Source organism: Panthera tigris, chromosome B1 (genome assembly GCF_018350195.1).
Source record: "Panthera tigris isolate Pti1 chromosome B1, P.tigris_Pti1_mat1.1, whole genome shotgun sequence".
Classification (NCBI taxonomy): Eukaryota; Metazoa; Chordata; class Mammalia; order Carnivora; family Felidae; genus Panthera; species Panthera tigris.
In genome coordinates this window covers 86,437,780-86,450,753 of record NC_056663.1, presented here as the reverse complement: position 1 = coordinate 86,450,753, position 12,974 = coordinate 86,437,780, and the positions used below count along the sequence as shown (strand labels likewise).

The 12,974-nt window shown below is 43.6% G+C and overlaps 1 protein-coding gene across 9 annotated transcripts in view; it reads right to left on the bottom strand.

Annotated features, from left to right (window-relative positions):
• The window catches only part of ELF2 (E74 like ETS transcription factor 2), a 94,912-nt gene extending 83,935 nt beyond the window's left edge, over positions 1–10,977 (bottom strand). For 2 of the 9 annotated variants that reach the window (XM_042983876.1, XM_042983881.1), the window contains exon 1: positions 10,752–10,977. The gene's annotated coding sequence lies outside the window, so the exon portion shown is untranslated. Of the gene's footprint in view, positions 1–5,343; positions 5,375–5,478; positions 5,504–9,333; positions 9,447–10,751 lie in introns of those variants that run through there. The other 7 variants (XM_042983885.1, XM_042983886.1, XM_042983882.1 and 4 more) reach the window with 5 other exon arrangements.
• Between the last annotated feature and the right edge of the window lie 1,997 nt (positions 10,978–12,974).

Sequence of the window (12,974 nt, the reverse complement as noted above, 5' to 3'; positions counted from 1 at the left end):
AAATAAACATTTAAAAAAAAAGAACTACTGATCTGCTTACACCCACCCAGTTATAGGATTAAAAAAAAAAAAAAAAAAAAAAAGCTGTACCCACATTAAAGTTGCTGCTTATTTAAAAAAAAAAAAAAAAAAAAGACCTCAAATCAATAACCTACACTTCTACCTTAAGAAGCTAGAAAAAGGCACACTAAGCCCAAAATAAGCAGAATGATGAAAATTATAAAAATTAAATAGAAAGCAGTGAAACAGAAAGCAGAAAATGGAAAAAAAAATCAATTAAACTAAAACTTTTTTTTGAAAGTAGCAACAAAATTGACATTTAGCTAGAATGACCAAGTAAAAAAGAGAGAATACACATGCTACTAAAATTAATAATGAAAGAGGAACACCACAAACTACACTAGTAAAATTAAAAGCACATATAGGAATACTATGAACTATATGCCAAAAATATTAAATAGCTTAGATGAAATGGACAAATCATAAGGAATACAATTACTGAAACTAACTCAAGAATAAGCAAAACATCTGAAGAGACCTATAACAAATAAATAAATTGAATTAACAGTTTAAAATTTTTCCAAAGGAAAAAAATCCAGGCCCAGATGCTTTCACTGGTCAATTCTATCAAATGTATTCAAGGGGGTAATAATAACCAATCATGCACACACTCTTACAGAAAATCAAAGAACAAACACCTCTCAATTCATTCTATGAGGCTAGTACTACTATGTCACAAAATCCAAAGACATCCCAAGGAAAAAAAACTACAGACCAGTATCTTCCATAAATATAGACACAAAAATGTTCAACTAAACATTAGCAAACCAAAGCCAGCAACATATAGTAAGAATTATATACCATGACAAAGTGAGATTTATCCTAGGACTAAGGCTGCTGTAGTATCTGAGAATCAATTAATATAATACACCATATTAATGGAATAAAAGACAGAAACCACATGATCATCTCAGACACTAAGGTGACCAACCATACTAGTTTGTCCAGAACAGAGGGGTTTCCCAAGATGAAGGAATTTCAGTGCTAAAACCAGAACGGTCTTAGGCAAAAGGTGACAGTTGGTCATGCTAACAGATGAAGAAAAAGCATTTGACAAAATCCCATAACCATTCATGATAAAAACTCAGGAACAAACTGGGATTAAAAAGGAATCCCTTACCAAATGTAGAGATCTGCTATACAACATTGTGCCTACAGTAAACAATACTGTACTGTACACTTAAAAAGTTTAGAAAATAGATCTCATGTTAAGTGTTCTTACCAAAATGAAATAAAAATTTAAGTATAAGATTTATGCACTGATATTATAAAATATCACTGAGAAAAATTAAAGATCATTAAATCAAGAGAAATTTTCAAGTTCATATACTAGAAAACTCAATTATTACAAGATTTGCAACTCTCCTCCAACTGATCCACAGATCCAGTGCATTCTCATCAAAATTCCAAGCCTGTTTTGCAGACATTAACAAGCTGATTCTAAAATTTTTTTTAATTTTATTTAAGTCAAAGTTAGTTACCGTATAGTGTAATAACAATTTCAGGATCAGAATTTAGTGATTCATCACTTACATATTAACATGCAGTGCTCATCCCAAGTGCCTTCCTTAGTACCCATCCCCATTTAGCCCATCCCCCCAACCACCTCCTCTCCAGCAACGCTTAATTTGTTCTCTGTATGTAAGAGTTCTCTTAGAGTTTGCCTCCCTCTGTTTTATCTTATTGTTCCTTCCCTTCCCCTTATGTTCTTTTATTTCTTAAATTCCACATACAAATTAAATCATATGATATCTGTCTTTCTCTGACTGACTTATTTCACTTAGCATAATACCCTCCAGTTCCATCAGTGTTGTTGAAAATGGCAAGATTTCATTCTTTTTGATTGCTGAGTAATATTCCACTGTGTGTGTGTGTGTGTGTGTGTGTATGTGTGTGTGTGTGTGTGTGTGTGTGTGTGTACCACATCTTCTTTATCCATTCATCAGTTATATGGACATTTGGGCTCTTTCCACAATATGATCCTAAAATTTGTATATAGGGCCTAGAAGAGCCATAACTTTTAAAAAGAAGAAAAGGGGGCGCCTGGGTGGCTCAGTCGGTTAAGCGGCCGACTTTGGCTCAGGTCATGATCTCACGGTCAGTGAGTTCAAGCCTCGGGTCGGGTTCTGTGCTGACAGCTCAGAGCCTGGAGCCTGTTTCGGATTCTGTGTCTCCCTCTCTCTGACCCTCCCCCGTTCATGCTCTGTCTCTCTCTGTCTCAAAAATAAATAAACGTTAAAAACAAAAATTTTTAAAAAATAAAAATAAAAAGAAGAAAAGAAGAACAAAATTGGAGGGCTTATATTACCTGGTTTCATAAGTTACCATAGAGCACAAAAATCAAGTCACAGTAGTAAAAACATAAAGATAGACATATAGAGGGGAGCGTGGGTGGCTCAGTTGGTTGAGCATCCTACTCTTGGTTTTGGCTCAGGTCATGGTCTCATGGTGTGTGGGTTTGAGCCCCGCATCAGGCTCTGTGCTGACAGTGTGGAGTCTGTTTGGGATTCTCTCTTTCTCCCTTTCTTTCTGTTCCTCCCCAACTCATGCTCTCTCTCTCTCTCTCAAAAATAAATAAACTTAAAAGGCTGTAAAAATTTAAAAATGAATTTAAAAAAAAGACAGACATAGATAATGGAACCGAATTGAGTGCCACATTTATAATCAGTGGAGAAATGATATTTTTTCAACATAGATACGTTGTCTTTTCAACAAACTGTGCTAAGAGAATCCATATACAACAGATGAATTTAGACCCTTCATGCCATACATAAAAATTAACTGAAAATAGATCCAAAATCTAAGAGCAAAAATTATAAAAGATCTAGAAGAAAACAAAAGAGAAAATCCTCAATATCTTGGATTAGGCAAAGAGTTCTTACAACAAAAGAATGATCTATAGGGGCATGTGGGTGGCTCAGTCAGTTAAGTGTCTGACTTCAGCTCAGGTCATGATCTCACAGCTTGTGGGTTTGAGCCCCATGTCGCACTCTGTGCTGATAGCTCAGAGACTGGATGGAGCCTGCTTCGGACTCTGTGTCTCCCTCTCTCTCTGCCTCTCTCTCTCTCTCTCTCTCTCTCTCTCTCTCAAAAAACTAATAAACATTAAAAAAAATTTTTTAATGATCTATAAAAGAAAAAAAGTGGGAAATTAAACTCCCATCAAAATTAAAATTTGGGGGAAGGGGGCTCCTGGCTGGCTCAGTCAGTAGAGCATATGACTCTTGACTGTGAGGTCATGAGTTCAAGCCCCACACTGGGCCTAGAGCTTACTTAAAGAATAAAAACTCTAGGGGTACCTGGGTGGCTCAGTCAGTTGAGTGTCTGACTTCAGCTCAGTTTATCATCTCGCGGTTTGTGGGTTGGAGCCCCATGTCAGGCTTTGTGCTGACAGTATGGAGCCTGCTTCAGATTCTCTGTCTCCATCTCTTTCTGCCCCTGTCCTGCTCTCTCTCTCTCAAAAATGAACATTAAAAATCTGAAAAAATTAAAACTCTAAAAAAAAAGTTTAATTATTGCACTTCAAAGGCCTCCAATAAAAAAATGAAAAGATGAGGAGAAAATATGTGCAAATCATGTACCTAATAAAGGACTTGCATCCAGAATATATAACTTTTACAACTCTATAATAAAATTTTTTAAAAACAGGCAAAAGATTTGAATGGCTATTTCAACAAAAGGGATATATGAATGAATAATTACATGAAATGCTCAATGCCTTGAGTCTTTAAGAAAATGTGAATTTAAACCACAATAAGTTAACCACTTCATACCTACTAGAATAGCTATAACAAAAAAGACAGACAATAACTAGTGTTGACAAGGATGTGAAGAAACTGGAACTCTCTTACACTGCTGTTAGAAACGTAAACATATGGCCACTTTAGAAAACAGTTTGGCAGGTTCTTTAACAGTTAAATAGATAAGCCAGCAATTCTATTCCTAGCATCTACCCAAGAGAATGAAAGCATATATTCACGTAAAGACTTGTATTCAAATGTTCAAGCTGCATTATTTGCCACAGTCAAAACTGGAAACCATCCAAATGCCTATCAACTGGTCAATAATAAACAAGATGTGGTATATCCATACAGTAGAATACTATTCAGCAATAAAAAGGAACAAAATACTGGTACATGCTACAATATTGATAAACCCCAAAAAACATTATGCTAAGTGAAAGAAGCCCAGTGTTTCTTGTGTGATTCCATTCCTATGAACTACCCAGAAAAGGCAAATCTATAGAGACAAAACACAAGTCAGTGGTTGCCTGGGATGGGGGTGGGGGATTGAGGGTAAATGCAAACAGACTAGAGGTAATTTTGGGGAGGGGACAAAAATGTTCTGAAACTGGCTTGTAAGCTTAAACCAGTCCTGCTGTCAGTCTGTGGGAGTCAGATACTGTGCACCCCACTCAGTCTCTGCCATCACTGTCTCCCACCATGTTGAAGATGAGCTCCACTTCTCCATCCCTAGGATAGACCACCTGGAGCTGGCCTCCCTGGCCTCCCATTGGCCCAGTGCTGAGTCCAGCAACTTCACACACATAAAGCTCTGTCCCTGATCACCAAGCAGGACCTGGTGGCCTGAGAAGACCCTGGGCCCTCCCCCTGGCTGGCTGGGCCACCAGGCTCCCTCCCCTGATTCTGGGGAGTCCCAGGGGAGTGTCATCTCCCCAGTCCTCTCTTACAGACCTTTCTTTGCTGAATTAAAGTCTGTAAGAAGAAAGAAAGAAAGAAAGAAAGAAAGAAAGAAAGAAAGAAAGAAAGAAAGAAAGAAAGAAAGAAAGAGAGAAAGAATAAAAGAAAAGAAAACTGGCTTATAATGACAGTATAACAATTCTATATGTTTACTAAAAATAACTGAATTGTTTTTATGGCTGAATAATATTGCATTGTGTATATATATTTATACACTGCATTTTCTTTTTTTAATGTTTATTTATTTTGAGAGAGAGCGCACGTGCACACACAAGAGACGGAAGGGCAAAGAGAGAGGGAGACAGAGAATACAAAGCAGGTCCGTGCTGTCAGCCGAGAGCCCGATGCAGGGCTCAATCTCAAGAACCGTGAGATGAAAACTTGAGCTGAAATCAAGAGTCGGGCGTCTGACTGACTGAGCCACCCAGGCACCCCTATACCACATATTCTTTATCTATTCATCAGTCGATGGAAATTTGGCCTCTTTCCATAATGTGGCTATTGTTGATACTGCTGCTATAAACATTGGGGTACATGTACCCCTTCGAATCAGTATTTTTGTATCCTTTGGGTAAATACCTACTAGTGCAATTGCTGGGTAGTAGGGTAGTTCTATTTTTAACTTTTTGAGGAACCTCAAAAAGTTTTCCAGAGTGGCTGTACCAGTTTGCATTCCCACCAACAGCAAAAGAGGGTTCCTCTTTCTCTGCATCCTCACCAACATCTGTTGTTTCCTGTGTTGTTAATTTTAGCCATTCTGACAGGTGTAAGGTAGTATATCATTCTAGTTTGGGAAAAACAAATAAAAATAAAAATAAAATTAACTGAATTGTGCACTCAAAATGGATTCATTTTGGGCATTAAATAACTCAAGATACTAATTTTTTAAATTGAAGTGTAGTTGACATATTAGTTTCAAGTGTATGACATAGAAATTTAACATTTATACAGATTACAGAGCAATCATCACAATAAATCTAGCTACCATCTATCACCACCATACAAGGTTGTTACAGATTAATTATATTTCTTGTGCTCTACATTGAATATTTATGTCTTAATTTATTTTACAACTGGAAGTTGGTACCTTTTAACTCCTTCCCCTATTTTTTCCATCCCCTTGTCCCCCCTCCCCTCTGGCAACCACCAAATTGTTCTGTGTATCTATGGGCCTGTTTCCATTTTGTTGTTCATTTGTTTTGCTGTTCATTTGATATAATATCATACAGTATTTGCCTCTGACTTATTTCACATAGTATAATACCTCCTAGATCCATTCACGTTGTTGCAAATGGCAAGATTTCACTCTTTTTTATGGTTAAGTAATATTCTACTGTCTATATACCACATCTTTATCCATCCATGTATCGATGGACACTCAGGTTGCTTCCATATCTTGCCCATACTAAGTAATGCTGCTATGAACACAGGGTGCGTATATCTTTTAAAATTAGTATTTTCATTTTCTTCAAATAACCAGAAGTGGATTTGCCGGACTGTACGATAGTCCTACTTTTATTTTGCAGAAACTCCATAGTGTTTTCCATAGTAGCTACACCATTTTGCATTCCCATGAACACTACACAAGAGCTCTCTTTCCTCCACATCCTTGCCAACCCTTGTTATTTCTTGTCTTTTTGATAGTAGCCATTCTAACATGTGTGAAGTGATATCTCATTGTTGTTTTGACCTGCATTTCCTTGATGATTAGGGATGTTGAGCACCTTTTCGTGTGCCTGTTTGCCACCTGTACGTCTTTTTGGAGAAATGTCTATTTGGGTCCTCTGCCCATTTTATAATTGGACTTTTTAATATATTGAGTTGTAAGTTCTTTCTATATTTCGGAATATTGACCCCTTATCAGTTACATCATTTACAAGTATCATCTCCCATTCAGGAGGTTGCCTTTTCATTCTGTTGATGGTCTCCTTCACTAATAGTTTCATCAGCTTTTTTTTTTATTTAAAAAAATGTTTTTTAATGTTTATTTATTTTTGAGACAGAGCATGAATGAGGGAGGGGCAGAGAGAGAGGGAGACACAGAATCCAAAGCAGGCTCCGGGCTCTGAGTTGTCAGCACAGAGCCCGACGTGGGGCTCGAACCTGTCAGCCGTGAGATCGTGACCTGAGCCAAAGTCAGACGCTCAACCGACTGAGCCACCCAGGTGCCCCTTCATCAGCTTTTCAGTCTGATGTAGTCCTACTTACTTTTCTTTTGCTGCCCTTACCTGAGGAGATAGATGCAAAAAAATACTGCTCAGGCACATGTCCAAAAGCTTACTGTTTATGTTTGCTTCCAGGATTTTTATGGTTTTTGGTTTTACGTTTAAGTCTTTAATCCACTTTGAGTTTATTTTCCTATATAAGAAAGTGGTCCAGGGGCACCTGGATGGCTCAATCTGTGGAGGATTCAGCTCTTGATCTCAGGGTAATGAGTTCAGGCTTCACACTGGATGTAGAACTTACTTAAAAAATAAAAAATAGAGCACCGGGGTGCCTCAGTCGGTTAAGCATCCGACTGCAGCTCAGGTCATGATCTCACAGTTTGTGAGCTCAGGCCCCCTGTCAGGCTCTGTGCTGACAGCTCAGAGCCTGAAGCCTGCTTCAGATTCTGTGTTTCCCTCTCTCTCTGCCCCTTTCCTGCTCACACTGTCTCTGTCTCTCTCTCTCAAAAATAAAACATTTAAAAAATTTTAAATTAAATAAGCAATAAAATAATAAAGTGGTCCAGTTTCATTCTTTTGCCATGTAGTTGTCCAGTTTTCCCAGCACCATGTATTGAAGAGACTGTCTTTTCCCTGTGGTAGCTTCTGGCCTCCTCTGCTGAAGATTAATTAACTTTATAAGCATGGGTTTGTTTCTGGACTCTACTCTGTTCTATTGATCTAGGTGTCTGTTTTTGTGCAAGTACCATACCATTTTGACTACTATAGCTTTGTAGTATAGTTTGAAATCAGGGAGCCTGGTATCTTTAGGTTTGTTCTTCTTTCACAAGACTGCTTGGGCTATATGGGGTCTTTTGTGGTTCTATACAAATTTTAGGATTATCTGTTCTACTTCTACAAAAAAATGCCATTGGAATTTTGATAGAGATTACACTGAATCTGTAGATTGCTTTGGATAATATGGACATTTTAACAATATTAATTCTTATAATCCATGAGTATGGTTTATCTTTCCATTTGTCTGTATTATCTTTAATTTCTTTCATCAATGTTTTACGGTTTCCAGAGTAATGTCTTTTAACTCCTTGGTTAAATTTACTCCTTGGTATTTTATTCTTTTAAAAAAAATTTTTTTTTAATGTTTATTTTTGAGAGAGAGGGAGAGAGACAAAGAGAGTGTGCATGCATGGGGGAGGGGCAAAGAGAGAGGAAGACACAGAATCTGAAGCAGGCTCCAGGCTCCACAGTCAGCACAGAGCCTGACACAGGGCTCGAATTCACAAACCACAAGATCATGACCTGACTCAGTCGCTCAACTGACTGAGCCAACCAGGCACCCCAGTATCTTAATCTTTTTGATGCAATTGTGAATGGGATTGTTTTCTTAATCTCTCTTTCTGATAGTTCATTATTAGTGTATGGAAATGCAACAGACTTGTGCATATTAATTTTCTATGCTGTGTACATACCTAAGAGAAATGAAAACACAGCCACACAAAAACTAATACAAAAATGTTCACAGTGGCATTGTTTATAACAGCTAAAAAGTGGAAACTCAAATGTCCAACTAATAGATTAATAATGTGGTACATCCATATAATACTATTACTCAGCAATAAAAATAATGACACATGCTACAACATGTGAACTTTGAAAACTTTATGCTAAGTGAAAGAAACCAGTCATGAAAAATCACATATTGTATGACTCCATTTATATAAAATGCTCAGAATAAGCAAACCTATAGAGACAGATGAGTGGTTGCCTAGAGCTGGGAATCTTGGGGGTGGGGGGAGTAACCACTGAACGGTACAGAGCTCCTTTTCCCATAATGAAAATGTTCCAAAACTGATTATGGTGATGGTTGCACAACTCTGTGAATATATTCAAAATTACTGTACACTTTAAATTGGTGAACTGAATGGTATATGAATTATATCTCAATAAAACTGCTACAAAAAAAAAAAAACCCACTTGGTGTACAATCTATGAGTAGGTAAAGCCATCAACACTGGTAGGACTACCACAGCCAAAGTTACCAATCTATTTATTTAGGACAAAAAAATCTCAAAGTTACAAATACCTTCCAATCATACTGATTATTTTGTAAATGAGTATATATCTGAAATAAGAAGCAATGATTAATCAAAGTAATTAGTTAAGTTACTAACCTTAAAAAATAAATTTGACCTTAAATATTCAGATTTCAAATGCCCAAGATACTTCAATTTTCTACTTCATGTGTTTCCTAGGAGATAGTTCATTGACAGTCATATGAATGCCCTGCATAAACTGGATTGCCCTACCTATATATGTGTATGTATACACATATATATGTAAAGTTCAATCATTCCTTAATTCCTTAAATGAAATTCAATAATTTCCAGGCTTATATAAAATCATTCTACCTTTCGAAGAGAGGAAGAAACTCTGATACGAAAATATCCAATTCTACGTTGGTAAACTGTACATTCTTCTGTGATTCTGGCACTATAGAAAGTGCATAATTTGCCTCTCCATACTGACTCATTGGTAAAAAGAAAAGCAAATCTGATTACCAAAGGCAAGATTACTGTTTTATCATCACTGGATTAAAATTAAAGCCACACAGCTAAAGTAAAATGTTCATGAACGGGGGAAATTTTAGTTTTAGAATGAAGAGTCCCCCCCCCCCCCCCGCATTTAAACAAGTACTAAGAACTTAAAGGCTGTTCTGCAGCTAATCTAGCTCCTAGAAAGAGAGCCCAGGATGCTGGCACATAAGAAACTGCAATCGGGATTACTCTTGGCCTTATGGAATATTTTCTCTGTCCTTTATCGACGTGGAATAAAAATGCCCAATGGAGCGGGGTCGGGGGTCGGAGGTCGGGGGGGGGGGGGGGCGCCTAGGCTACCCTGCTCTCAAAGCTGCTCCGTCAGTCAGCACCAACCCTAGCAGAGCCCTAACCGTTCCTTTCCCGCGCCCCCAAACATCCAGTAGCACGGTCCCAAGGGGACAGCTTCCCCAACAGAGGATCCAGAAGGCGGTCATTGGACGCGCGTGTTACCGAGCCCGTTTTTGTTTGGTTTAAAAAACAGATTCCTATCACAGCCAAACCTCCCTACCCCCAGGGGAATTGGGGGAAGTGGCAGCAGGGGGCCGGAGTGGAAAGTGAGAATAAAAGAAGAACAGAGTACAACCTGCCAGGCAAGCTAGCCGCGGAGAGAAGGAAAGGTAAGAGGCGGCGATAAGGCCGGACGGGGAAGGAAACTGGTTTCCAGCCCTCCACGCCACCCCGAGCGGCCCGAGCCTTCCAGGACCCGCCCCGATCTCGCTGCCCTGCCCCGGCGCCGGCCGCAGCCTCCCGCCCTACCCGACCCTCCCAGGACGCGCTTCCTCCGGAGCCGGACCCCCGCCCTGGCCTCCCCGCGGGATAAGGCGGGTCAGTTCAGTCCGCTTCTCGGCAGAGGTGACTCGCGCGGAGATGTAAACACAGCGAGACCAGCTGCGCTCGGCCCATCCCCCCCCCCCCTCCGCCGGGGTCCGTAACCTCTTCCCTCAGCCCTGCCCCGCGCCCTGTGCTCCCCGCGGGCAGGCGCGCAGCGCGCCTTCCCCTTTCTCCAAGTCCCGCTTCCCGACCGTTGCCTGGGGGCACTGAGCCCCCTTCCCCAGTTCCTAGCCGTTGTCACCGCCACAGCCTCCGGAAAACCCTCGGCAAACCCCGGAGCAAACAACACAGGCGCGGGGCGGGGGTGCGGAGGGAGGAGGCGGCACTCGGGACGGCGAGGCTTTATCGCCGCGCCCTCCGCGCTCCCTCCCACCAGCCTCGGCTGCCCGCGCTCTTACCTGCTCTCCGCGTCGCCCGGGAAGACCACGGCGTCGCTTTCCCTCCCGGCAGGGCCGAGGACTAGCACCGCCGCCGCCGCTGGCCGGGCGTCCCGAGGGAGCCGGGGCCTCCCCGGCAGCCCGAGCCGCTCCAGTGGGAGAAGAGGAAACAAAACAGCGGCGAGCCGGCCCGCGCAGCGCCCCCCGCCCGCGCCGCCCCACGGATCCCCAACCGCCGAGGCGACGGCGGCGACACAGAGCCCGGCGCGGGGAGCAATGGTGGCCCCCGCCCTCGCCCCGCTCCCGGCCCCCTCCCTCCACCCCCCGCTTCAGCTCCTCCCCCTCGGCCTCCTACCGCCGCCACCAGGACACTCGAGTCCGCCTCCCCCACCCCGCCCGCTCCGAGCGCTCCTCCCCTCCCCACGCGGCGAGGGAGGGGGGGGGCAGCACAGCCAGTCACCGCTGCGTCTGTCAAACCAGGGCTGGCTATTTATACCCGGCAGGGCCCCACCGGCCCCCTAGCCGGCCAACCTGCTTCGGTGGCTGTCTCGACTCTCGCCCGCCCCTTATCCCCCAACTTCTACCAAACCCGCCTTCTCAGGTAAAGACTCTGGGCACTTGTCCCGCGCCCTGCTCTGGGCTCCCCCATCCCACTCTCCAACCCCGGACTGGTGCCGGAGCCCCAAGACGCGGGCAGGCGCGTGGGGGTGGCGGGGCCGCGCGTGCACCTGCAGCGCCCGCCCGCTTCTCCCAGCTGGCCGGGACCGCACGCACACACCCTCGCCACTCTCAGAAGCCTCCGCGGGCCCTGGCTGTCACTCCATCCCCAGCCCTGGACTCCCGCCCTTCTCCAGGGACTGTTCCGCACTCGGGCAGTCTGACAGTTACCGGGGGCCGGGGGCTGGAGAAACTCCTAGCCCTTTCCACTCTCCACTCAGCCTGGGCTAAGTAAAAGGTGGGGGCGCGAGCGCGCCGCCAGCCCCGCCCCGGCCCCTCCTCGGTCAGTGACGCTTGTGGCGCACCGCCCCTCCAACCTCGCGCCCTCGGCGCCGCCCGCTCCTCCTCCTCGCTCGCAGGCGCCCGGCCTTGTACACCCGCGACCCCGCCCCATTCCCAGAAATTACCACCCGCCCAACGGCCGGGCCGCGCGGCGGTTGGTGCCCGCGTTTGCTGACGGTCGGGTGGCGGGGCTCAGCGCGCAGCTGCGGAGCGCGGCGGGCGGCCCCTTGGCGCTGCCCCCCGAGCTGCGGGCGCCCGCACCAAGCCATTGTCGCTCCTCGCTCGGTCAGCTCGGTTGAGTAACTCAAGTCCGAGTATTGTTGGTGCGAGAATGCGGGAGTGTGTTGGTGCGGGGGTATTTTGGTCGCAATGCCTAACGAATTCGAAAATGAAAACCCAGCAGTAGCTGCACGCTTCTGGTTTCCCCACTTTCACACAAAGGGGAACCTCTGAGCAGGGCACTCACGCGCCTTCAAATGCATAAAAGCCAATGACACGGTGTCCTGGACTGTCCTGCGTTTGGAGCGCCTCACTAATGATCTTTCTTACGCACAGTTAAGCCTACAAACGCAAAGTTGTGGCACAATCTATTCCCCCACCACCACGCTTCGCCGCCGCCGCCGCCGCATTTTCTTGTATTTGTTTCTTTAACAAAGAGTGATGACTGTCCCGGTGCGCGGAGGGACTAATTCTAGCCCTCTCTCGGGCTCCTGCAGCCCCACTCCGATAGACCTGGCGCAGTATTCGCCAGGTTCATTTCTGGGCTCCACCCTTAGTCTTTTTGCAGTTCCAGAACCAGTCAGGAGAGAAAAAAAAAAAAAAAAAAAAACCCTGAGGAATACAAGTGATAGCTGTTCTTGAAAGTAACGTGGGAACCATGGAAATAACCTTAAAGCAGGTCTCAAATGTCAGAGGACCACAGGAGGCCCCACTCATTTGTCTTTGAAGAACCTAAGAATTTAATGATCTCTTTCTTTTTTAAAGCTATTAATGCCTTTTTATTTACTGGGGGTGCGGAGGTGGGAGTGGGATTCTTCCTTTCCTATCTGAAAAAGCAACTCTGGTGACTCCTTCATAGATCTTTACTTTGAAATGTAGGGGGAGACTGGATAGCAAATAGGGTTAGTCAAAGAGATCTTCTGAACTCTGATGAAGTTTTATGAATTCCTGAGTTCTAAAACATGGCGACTCAGCATTCTTTTGAACTAAAGAATTCAAAACTTTAACACACACACACACACACAC